The sequence below is a fragment of the Arachis ipaensis genome, chromosome B3 (genome assembly GCF_059453495.1).
Source record: "Arachis ipaensis isolate K30076 ecotype BB chromosome B3, ASM5945349v1, whole genome shotgun sequence".
NCBI classification, from domain to species: Eukaryota; Viridiplantae; Streptophyta; class Magnoliopsida; order Fabales; family Fabaceae; genus Arachis; species Arachis ipaensis.
This window is the reverse complement of record NC_142438.1, coordinates 146,459,027-146,471,727: the sequence shown is the minus strand read 5'-3', so window position 1 is coordinate 146,471,727 and position 12,701 is coordinate 146,459,027. Positions and strand designations below refer to the sequence as shown.

Genomic DNA, 12,701 nt, shown 5'->3' with positions numbered 1-12,701 from the left:
TATTCGAAATTTTGCAAAAACAATTGAATAATTATTTATAATGTGCAAAAAAAATTAGAACAAAATTCAATTACTAAACTTTTGTTTTATTTCTTTTAAACATGTTCATTCACAAAAAAAATTAAAGAATTCACTTGTTATAAAATTATCAAATTTTAAAGATAAATTTTTTTAATTATATTTATAAAAATTCGCATCAAAATTTATTTTAATTTTTTTTGAGAATATATATTTAATATTTTATTTATTGTCATATTTTTAAATTTTTTTTAGTTTATTATCATTCATGTATGTCTTCTATTTTTTTTTTCTGTTACATGAATTTTGAGTACTATTATGTTAATTTAACACACACATAGATAGATAGATAGATAGATAAATAGATAGATAATTTATTTATTTACTCTTAATAATAGAAAACTACCTATAATTAAACCATGTCGTATCTTGCACCAAAAAGATATATCTAACATTATTGCACTTTTGATTCTTTAAAAGATATAAAGTAAATATTCTTGGATATTGGTTTCACGGTTTTATTGAATGAGTAATGTTAGGTAGACAAAAAAAATAGTCAGAACTTGCCTTATTTAACATTAATTAATATCGCAACAATTAATGAATGCTAAATAAGGTAAGTTATGGCTGTTTTTTGCTGATTTTCTTTAATTACCAAATATTTTCGTTATTGAATATATTAAATGTCACATGACATGCATGCTTTTATGATAGAGCTACTAGCATAATGTATACACTTTATCTGAATTTCTATTCTATCTTAATCTATACTTTTACTATTTTACATGTCTAAATAATTTGGTCTAAAGTGTTAATATTCTATTTGTGGATTTCTTAGTGGTGATCCTCGAAGTATAATCTCATTAGAATAAATAACAAGGTGGCCAATCCGCCAATGTCTTTCTAAATCTCATGCTTATATATGCATCAAACAACTCTCTAATTAAAGTGATAAAACGAAACTAAAACTTAAAAGTACGAAATATTATTGGTGACTGGATTCTACGATAAACCCTGCATTTGGAGATTACTAAAGAAGAGATTGGACATAAACAAATTTGACGTGAAAAATGGTTATTTCAGTAACTTGGTTGAAAACCTTGGATATGTAAGATTAGTCATATATATAGTACCCTGTAGTTTGATGTTATCATTGATCACAGGGTAGCCCACATAGATCGGATCCATTTATTTACAGATCTGAAATTCCTTGACCCTTCAACTTCATATTTATTATTTATTATTTATTATTTATTACTAATAATAAAGAAAATTGAATATAATCAATTAGGCATGGAGTCAAGAACTGATGATGATTATTTAACCCCGTCCCCCCCACACACACACATGTAGTAGAACTGCACATATGTTTTGTATGGATAAAGCTTTTTTAAGGTAAAAAGATCAATAAAATAATATAATACTTTAATAATTTAGTGGGCCTTGTAAGTGATAAAACTTTTAAATTTAAAGATAATTAAAACAATACTTTACCATTTTATAACCTCCTTATTTTAGAGGTTTTTTTTTTTTCCTTTTTTTTATATAGGCTTCAAATGAGTTTAATTAAAAAATTAATTATTTTTAATTAATTGCCATTAGTTATTTTAAAATGATTTTTTTATCATAAATTTTTAATCTTTAAATAAATAAAAATTAAAAAAATAACTAATATATGACAACTAATTAAAAATTACTTCCCTTTATTCATTTGAAACTAGGAGATTTTTTTATTTAAATTATTCAAATATAATATTTATACAAATATGTAATCTGTAATATATTTATATATTTGTGTGTACCTTACACATTTTGGGTACAGAGTGATCAAAACCAACAAAAGCATAATTTGAATATTCTGTATCTGAGATAGAGTCACAAGTAATTTTCTAACACATAAGCAATTTTTCAGCACTGTATTTAAGATATAACCATAATCAATATAAAAGCATATGTTGTGGTCGTGCCGGAGTGGTTATCGGGCATGACTAGAAATCATGTGGGCTTTGCCCGCGCAGGTTCGAATCCTGCCGACTACGTTTATTTTGTTTTTGCATTTAAAATAAGTTGAAAATGTAACTACTATTTTAAAAAGTTTGATTCTTTATTTTGTTTATTTTGTTTTTGCATTTAAAATAAGTTGAAAATGTAACTACTATTTTAAAAAGTTTGATTCTTTATTTTGTTTTTATTGTTTTTGTATTTAAAATAATTTTTTTTATTGTTTTTGCATTTAAAATAAGTTGAAAATGTAACTACTATTTCAAAAAGTTTGATTCTTTATTTTGTTTTTATTGTTTTTGCATTTAAAATAAGTTGAAAATGTAACTACTATTTCAAAAAGTTTGATTCTCACGATCATATTTATTTTTATTTTATTGTTTACGCATTTATTATTTTTGCATTTAAAATAAGTTGGAAATGTAACTACTATTTCAAAAAATAACTACTATTTCAAAAAGTTTTATTCTCACGACCATATTTATTTTTATTTTATTGTTTTCACATTTAAAATAAATTGAGAATGTAACTGCTATTTTAAAAAGTTTGTTTCTTAGGTTGATGAAGAATCACACAGCATAATAAATTTTGCATTGCTTATGTTGTATGATGTAAATTGCTCTATTAAATGGTTTCTCTAGTAGTTTACTATACATTTCTCTCTCTGGTAAAATCAATAAAAGCACAATTTGGACACTCTGTATCCGAAATACAAAAAATTTAAAAGTATTTAAAAGTTCATGCATAAACTGAGTATACTATATTCGAGATATAACCGCAAGTAATTTTTTAACACGATATTTGAGATACAACCATAATTAGTATGAACGCATTATATCCGAAATAAATGCTTAAATCAATAGAGATCTCTGCACTCTAGATAATAACAAAAAATACCTATATAAGTAACTTCTTGGCTTCACTATATTCATCACACTACATCCATCTTAAATTCTATCTATTCTTCCTTTACTTTTCCCCCTCCCCCCACCCCCCCAAAAAGGCTAGTAATCAGTTTTTTTTAGTAGTTTATCCCAATAGAACCACTAGAAATGGTGATAAGGGAGTAATATTTGAGTGCAATTCACCTGTGATGTGCATTTTTCATATTGATTCTTTAGACCGCTTAAGAATGTCATCTTAAGCAATGTGTAAAACCTAAAAAAAATGATAAAGAACTAATTAATAAGTTAATATGAACAAAAAAGATTAAGAAATTAGAATTCATAATTTGGAGAAGTAAAAATATTTAGAATACAAATTAAAACACTAATCTCAAATATTTTAGCCCAAAGTTAAGCTAACGGACTAAAATGATTGAATCGGGCCTCACTAGGGGGAAGAAACCATAATATTTATCACCACCTTCATTTGTCCATAACTTTTGATTCGAAATTCTGATTGACGAGCCGTTTGTGGCTACACGTTCATCTTGAAATCCTCTTCAATTCTATTTAAAAAAAGTGGTTAGAAACTTTAAATTTCTTTCCTAGTTTTTTTTTTAACTTTTTTCAATTTTACGTTTTTTGTTTGGGTAGTGAGAAAATCTCAAAATTTTGATAGTTAGGGGAGGCTTAACCATGAGTTCTAGCGAGGTTTTAACCCAAGTCTATGAGGAATAAGGTAAGAGAACTTTTCTCCATTGTTTGTCCAAGTTTGAGTTATAAACTCAGTATGAATTATGTGAAATCTTGTGATTAAATGGAATAGAACTTGTTTGGATCATTTTGGAGTGAAGCTGAGCTAGCCCAGTGAGATTTTGGTGTGGAATTGACTCAAGGATCGTTTTGGTATGAAGTTGGTAGAGCTTAAACTGGTGGACTTTGGAAACTTCCGGAGAAGAGTTTTCGAGGTTGACATCGCTGTTAATGAAGGTACGGGTCTTGATTCGGATAGACATTGTGTAAAGTTATGTGAAAAATTTAGGGTAATTATCCTTAAGATAGAATTGAATAAAATTAGTTGATGTTGTGTTAATTGGTTGTGATTTATGAATTGAGTGGTTATTGAGTGGTATAAATGTATATATGAATGAGTTAATTGAATATGAGTTGTGATATGTTTGATTATGATGTCAATTGGTATGAAAAATTAGGCCAGAGGTCGAGATAGGGTGAGATATCCCCTATATGGTAAGTCCTAGTAAGTGGTGTATTTGTTATGAGTGTATTGTTGTTTGGATTAATGAGAAATTGGTCATATGAATGGATTGTTGGTTGATTATTAATGAAAAACTTTAGAAATGATTGGTGGATTGAAATTGGTTAATTAGGTGTTGAATGGTGAGAAAATGGTGAATGAGTGTTAAGAATGCCTAGTAAAGATTTTGGTATGATTTGGAATTGAATTGATGGAAAATTAGTGAAAATGAGCTTTGGTGTAAATTTGGTAAAAACCAGTTTTTGACCAACTTTGGTGCGCCATAACTTGGTGCTTGAAGCTTGGATTCATATGAAACTTATCTTAAATTGAAGCTAATGAAAAGAATTTTAAAATGGTTTAAGAACGGAAGGAATCAAAATTTTAGAGAGAAAGTTATGAAAAAATGAAAATCAGTAAAATGAATTGAATTATGAGATTATGCAGAAAATCAGAATTTCTGGTATGTGTGCCCACGCAGATAATGGTGTGCACGCACTAGTCAGAGAGCCTGTAAATGCTCATGCATACACATAGAAGGCATGCATACGCACGAGTTGGGGAAGCCTTTCTGATTTGTGTGTACACACAAGGGTGATGCGTACGCACAAGCCCTGTTTTCTCAATAAAATTCTGTTTTGACTGTTTAGCTTTTTCGTCAAGCTTGTAACCTTCTATAAACTCTAATTAAGGTCCGATACCTAGTTTTTGGGCTCTGAAATGAGTGTGAGTATATATAGAATGAATTAAAGTAAATTGTTCCCGAATAAACGCTTAGTTAAACCGAATGACATAGTTGCAGAGATGGTCATTCGTCCTATCCACGATGAGGACGGTGGTATTATTCGGTCACGAGTTAATGAATTTGGCAATTGATAAAAGAATTGGGGGTTAATGAGTTTAATTGTGATAAATCTATAACGAATTAGGGTTAAAGAACATACTAACTTATGAAACTAACTTAAGAAGATGATAATGATGAATTGTGGTCTGAATGACCAGATTGGTGAGAAAGGTGACATTGTCCCACTCACGAGATAAATAAATTAATAAAGTGATAAAGAAAGGGAGATTTATGAATCTAATAACTCATGAAATTACTTAAGAACACTGATAATGATCGATTAGGGAGAAGCAAGTTGTATTATATAATCTTTGAGTTGTATTATGTTCTAGTCGACCTTTCTTCGCAGGTCGAGACTAGTACTTTTTGTATGTTATCTATGGATTTTATACATATATCTTTTGTTTGGCATGTCAACGTTTGTTATCTTCGATGTTTTTGAGTGCTATACAACTTTTGTTCTGTCATATTTTCTTCACAGACTCCTAGATATATTATTATTCTTCATATATTATGTACCTTTTGAGTTTTAGAGGTCATAATGCTTCGCCGCCTCTGATTTACGGCTATAACGTATGACTTGGTGTGGTAGGGTGTTACAACATGGGGGCAATCGGTTCGAAAGAAGTTGGCCGAGTAGCATACAGATTTCTATCAATGCTGCCTAGTGGAGGTTTTACTAATAGGACGTTTTTGGCCAATAAGCACGTCAATATAATGTTGGATGTGCACGGTAGACTAATGCCACAATATGTGATAAAGTTGTATGCTGATGTTCGGGACGTGTTCGGTGGTTTTGGGCCGTCTTCTTCAATACCCGATGCAGTCCTGGCCCCGACGAGGCCGATTCACTTCGCCGATTCGTGGGATAGTATTGATGTAGAGTTGAACGAGTTTGATTCAGGTGAAACTGCTATGGAAATCCTCAACCCACTGCCATATAAGGTGCCTATAGGCTATAGTACTACAGAAAGTCTCTAGTGCAACCACCTATTGAGTCACTATCTATGTGCAATCTAAAATGGTATGCCATATTCTAAAGTGTGATAGTGGTCTCGCTCCATGGAAGGTAGAAAGTATGAATCTCTAGTCTCCACTGCTCCACAAAAGTAGAGAGTAAGACATTATCGAAGATAAAATCTCTCAACTCTACTACATGTCCGAACCCAGCTTCCCGAATATAAATTAAAGTAGTAATACCTTAGGCGGCAGGAGCCCCAAAGGCACACGACATGCTAAGAGCAATCGAGGTGATTGTACAACTATTATTCATTAGTCTTCTAAAACTTATTGTTTATCGCGTTTAATATTGCTTTACAATAAAATAATTACAACTATAACTTAATTAAATTTAAGCATCACTCATTAAATAATTTAATGCATATGAATATTACTATACATATGAAGAGAATGTATTATTTATTTAATAATATAATTTAATTAAATTTAAACATGACTCATTAACTAATTTAATGTATAAGAGAATATATTATTTAATTAAGAATAACGAATAAAAAATGTAATTGTTTTATAATAAACTAAAACGACAGATAAAAATCATTTCATATATACCTAATCAAATTCCAATGTTTTACTCTTTCAACAAATCTCATCCAAGTAAACACTAAACATCTAATTAATATATAAGGTGGTATCAACTAAAAACTAAATAAATCAAAATATATTAACTAATTAACTACTAAAAATAACAGATACACAAACTAATCGACCTCAAAATTCAATATTCCGGCCACATATTAGGTTACATTGAACATTTGAATCTGTTAATATTTTCAGATCGAATGTAACTCCCTTATCCGGCCATGTATGCTTTTAAAATTATCCAAAACTTAAAAAATTAGAATGAAGACAAGGATCTCGGTTACACCTTTTATATAGCGTTCCAACACATTACAGGTACTGTGTGTCCACTTTTTTGTTACACACGTATATCGGGTACACAATATCTAATTACCGCATTTTGAGTGTATCGCGGTAGCATCCAGGTTGTGTTTCATTGCATTGTTTCATATCTAGAGTACAGTGTATCCAAGATGTGCATTTAACTCACTACAACAAATTCAAACTGAAACAATCCTTCGAAAACGTTGCTTATAATAAAAAAAAAATGATACCTTTAATCAAAAGCAACACTTTCTAACAAAATGCAATGTTTTTTGAAAAATTAAATATACAACTGTTACCTTAATTTAGGACACTGTACTCGAAAAATGAAGTCTTTTGCATATACCTATATATACTTCATATTACACATTTTCGTTAACATTATATTTAAATCATTTAAATAAAAAATCCTAAAACTGGGTGAGTTTTGTACATGTATCCTTACTATCAATATTAATGTAGGGTTCTAAGTGTCATATAATACGACAGAAAAAAAAAATTAACTCTGGATATAATTGCATGCTTTTGCAGAATGTCATGGTAAATCTATCTTGTACAATTTATATATGAGCAAAATTAATAAGGAAATAATTAAAATACTAGTAGGTACTGTTATATATATTTTGGGATAATGAGCAAGTTGGCTATATTATATATTTATTCCAGTAGGCATCAACATACAACACCATCTCTGCACGTATCATAGTTGTTATCAACGGTAATTAAGGGTGGTCCAAGCTAAGCTTCTAACAATTTTGGATAAAACACAATATTACATTGCAAAATTAAGTTGACGGCAAATATCCCAGCCACACACTTCTAACCTCTTTTTTTTTTTTTTTTTTTTGACATTCGGATAAAATTCTTCTATCATCACCAGGTGTGTTGTCTCGAATTTTTGTCCCATCATTTATTATTCAGGAAAAATAAAAAAGATTCATCCTCGCTTCTATTTCCGCATTACTTCTTTTTCTTTATATTAAGAAATAAATAAATTAGGTCCAAATGAATAATAACGGGACCATTATAATAAATCACCCGTTGTAATCACATTGGTGTTGAACAAGTTACGTGTACTCAAGGATCTAACCATGGAGATATATACAGTTATTATGCATGTTGGGAATATTAAAATCTGAATTTAAAAAAAAAATTATATATGGACGACATTAATTTTACGAATATCGTAAGGGGTTATCCCATAATAGATGTATTAGACAAATAGCTAACATGGTATATGTTTTTGTTGCGTTGCGCATTATATATAAGACTCAAAATTGGTGTATCTTATCGTTCAATATTTGCGAAGAAATCAAAACTCTTTGATGATCACATTGACATACATGCATGCATGTGATGTGCCCTTTAGGCCAAACTCTATGGTATGTAGCAGATGATGGGCTATCTTACATTGGACATTGATGTTCTACCTAATAATCATTGCATTCATGTTCACTTGTTCATCACTAGCCATATATATATTGTATTGTAGGGTTCTAGTGAATGTGGAAAAATCTAAACTTCGTGATTTCATAGATTTTTTCATAGATTTACTAAGATATTATTCAAGCCTACATTGTATTTCTTGTGGCCTTTACCACACACATATATATATGATGAAGCCGACTCAACCAACTATAGTTAATTCAATGTTGGGTAGTAAGGTATATATTTATTCTATTAAAAATAGATATATATTTCTACAATAATATTTAACAGATGAAAAAAGTCAAAATAATCTAAATTTACCATATTTAATATTTATTAATTATATTATGTACATGAACAGAGATGAATAATTAATTTGATATTTGATTTGCAGGGAAAAAAAAAAGAATAAGTAACTAGTACATGAAAAATGATATGATTAATTCTCTTGAGAGAGAAATTTAAATATTCTCGTAATAATTTAACAAAAAGAATATTATATTTTTTAATTTATAATGTTGAAATATATTTTTATTCAATATTTAGAAAATGTTTAATTATTATTATTATTTTGGATAACAGCTAGCATATGTTCGAGTGTGTTTTTTTGTTGTTCTCCACAATATTCCTAGGTCAAGGATTAATCAATCACGGATCGACGCTCCATTTAAGGGTTTATCGCTAGCTAATAGATTACTGCATGTATAAAGCGAGATTCGAATCTCCAACCCTTATTTAAGCGGACGAGTGAACTGATTACTCGACCAACCCACCCAAATTAGTCCGAGTGTGTTTGTTTTAGTGAGTGAGGATTTGTTTTTTATTTGAGTAGTGATATTTAAAGAACCAATAAATAATTAGTCATTTTCAGCAATGTAGAGAAACAAAATTTTTATTTACATTTTTTTAAAATTATTCATTTACTTTTTTTTTCTTTCTATCATTTTAATTACTATTAGTCTCCGACTTCTATCGATAATTATCGTTCTATATTTTAAATATTAAATTATAAATTTTAAACAGTAAATTTTAATTAAATTTTTTATCTTATATTTTATATTTTAAATTGATTTTATTTTATTTGATTTTTAAAAATGTTTTATTTTAGTTTTAGATTTTTTTAAAATTTTAAAATCTAAACTATGAATACTAACTACAATATTGATGGGTAGATGGTGGTTTCCAATTTTTTTTTTTTTTTTTTTTTATGTGGATGGTCGGTGTGAAGTTGTGGTAATTTACAATACATGCCACCCAGTGAGCCAAGTGTTGAGCAATAAAACGCGTGTCGTTTTGCTGATCGTACGACAATGCGAGCAAAAAGTGCTGTCAAGTCCCATCAAGGCATCAACCTTCAGCTATTTTCTTTTCATTCATGGGACCCACTTTTCATTCATCCAACGGTTCGGATTCATTCTCTCTCATGGATTGCCTAGATTGAGTAGATTCCACCCCTGCTTACGTCACTCTACTACTTCTCATTCAAAATCAAACCCAACCCATACACTAAAACATAGTAATAGTGATGATTATATTAGCACGTTAATCATTATTAGAAACCCAAGTACTAGATGTAACAATTATTGCGACACGCTAATCATTAGTTTGACTTTGACGCCCTCACATATGAGTTTAATCACATAAATTGCTGTAGACAGTTAATAATTTGAACGGTTAGGTTAAAATTAAAGTTCTTTAAAATTATATGGTCTAATGTTGTTCTTGAATTATGAGGAACTTTAATATGATGTATTTAGCACTGGCCACGTAAATATGATCATATTCCTAGGTTACTACAATTAGTCATCATCCTAAGCACTAGTCATGGATTGGGTGTACCTAACAATAAGGATCGAAAGAAAGACCATAAAAAGATCTATTTACTAGAATAGTTCCATCAAATATTCTGTATATAAAGATGAGTTTAATTTTGATGTATTGTTAATATAAAATAATTTTATATATATTTAATTATGTAATAATAGATTAATAAAAATAATTATTTTTTTATATTAATTATGTAAATAATTATTTAAAAGAATAAATGTGATTGTATAATTATATAAAATATTATCAGTGTATTAAAATTAAATTTATATAAAAATTAATAATTAAATTAACTATATATTATTTAGGAAAAATATAGGTACTAATATATTATTTGTCAATTTATTATTAATAATAATTAATTATTATATTTTAAACATATATATAAAGAGACACATCTAAAAAATATATCTATAAAGACATTTTTATTAAACACAGTCATAAAAAAGACATTTTTATTAGATACATTCACGAAGACACTTCTGTTAAACACAATTATAAATAATAGTTGACAGAAGTTGGCAAAAATACTGTTAGTTACGTAACAGAATTGATTATTTTATATCATCTATTTTGTATTTTAATAAATACTTCATACAAGTAATTAATGTAATAATTGATTTTTAGTGCATATTTAATATGTTTATAATTCAACCTGCCATATGCAATAATTCTATTTGTAATATATTCTTCTTTAGCTATCAATTAATTATTATTTGTTTGCTTCTTAAAGTACGTTTTTTCCATCTTTTGTAAGTTCTTTCGTATACTTCCACACGCCAAAAATAAATAGTTGAATGCTGTTTTACACTGTAATAATCTTGTAATAATTGGATATAGCAATTAATTATTGATTATCTAAGTATATATAAATAAGGTGAAATTAAAATGAAATTCTAGTTGGGTTAACATTTTGTTAGTTATGTTTAATATTTTTATTTGTATTTATAATTTCTGAATAAGATAATAAAATTGAAAGTGTATTGTTATTACTTTCTTTAGAAAAAAAATAGCAATGTGAAAGTTGTATGTATAGTTAATTTTTAAAATGAAAATAATTTTATAAACGAAATGAGCCATAATAATTTCTCTAAAATCAAACCCTTTAGTGGCTACCTAATTTCCCACTTAATTGTCCCTTCGTAATTATATCTTGACAGTAATAATAGTAAATGAAAGTTCAAACAATTATATTTACACAACAATATTTCATACTTCTCACAAATTCTAATCCCAATTATATTTTACTTTTCTCTTTCACTCCTCTTATTCATTACTGCCTTAAATTAAGTTCGTGAAAATATCGCATAAAAATTTTCCATGAAAAATAATATAACCATAATAGTTACAAACAATATTAAACAATATTCTGATAAATATATCTTACAATATAATAAAGTTATACAATAATATTTTTTTCTTAATCAAATCACAAATTTCTGGGCTTTATTACTAAGCCCAATTAATCTGATTGGATCTCTGTTGATCCATGTTTAAGAACTTTTTATTAAGAGATCAACACATTGATTGATCACATTTACAAGTGTTAGACTTAAATGGGGATGAGAATGAGATCAAAACTCACATCTAACTGAAAAAAAAAAAAGCATCCATCACTTTAATCAATCTCATATTTATATTTTTGAGTTATTTGCTATCTCTGATAAAGATATCAAATTTATTTGAACGGTTGCAAAATAATAGTTAGAAACTAGTAGTTTCATTTTAGTTCCAAAATGGAAGTGTGTATTATAAAATAGAATTTTCTTTAAAGAGTTAATTGACTAAAAATCTAAAATACCATATTATTTATTATTATTTATATTTGAAAGAAGGATCCGAGGGCAGCTTTAGTAAAAAGCAGTAAATTCCGAGGGTAATGCATTTTTCATCTTTATTTAAAAGAAATTCTAAACGATTTTTGACTATTATTTTAAAAGACAACAAAATTAATTTTTGTCATTAATTTTTATTTTTATGAGATTAATTAGTTTTTTTATCAATATTTTTTATTATTAACATAAAAACTAATCAGTCTTATAAAAAAAATTAAAAATAAAAAAAATATTTTTTTATATAAAAATCTCATAATCTCTTTGAAAAAATTATCAAGAGTCGAATTAGCCCTTATTCTTTTTCGCGTGGGAGAGAGAGATGTGAATCACGGAATGATGTGAGAAGAGAAGTGTTTTATCTTGTTATGGGTTACACAAATTGGTGCTTCCGATTTTTTTGTGTTATTTTATTTTTTTAAACAAACAATTACAAATTGAATGATCTGATTTGTGGTTTAAAAAATAAAAAAATTTTAATGTTAAAATTGGACCGTCTAATTTTTATTTTTAAAAATAAAAAGAATTAAAAAAATAAATTATACCCTTTAATTTGTAGTTTATTTTTTCTTTAAACAATTCGGACTATCCGATTTGAGTAATATCAATTAAAAAAAACACCATATAAAAAAATACTTAATTTTTCAATAATAATATATTATACATATATTTAATCAATATAAAAAAATAGCATCGAATTGGTATTT

General features: G+C 27.7%; 1 non-coding gene across 1 annotated transcript; it reads left to right on the top strand.

The window, feature by feature from the left end:
- Window positions 1-1,975: 1,975 nt before the first annotated feature.
- Window positions 1,976-2,057, top strand: TRNAS-AGA (transfer RNA serine (anticodon AGA)). Its single transcript has one exon. It is a non-coding gene; the product is annotated as a tRNA-Ser (tRNA).
- The last annotated feature ends 10,644 nt before the right edge of the window (window positions 2,058-12,701 follow it).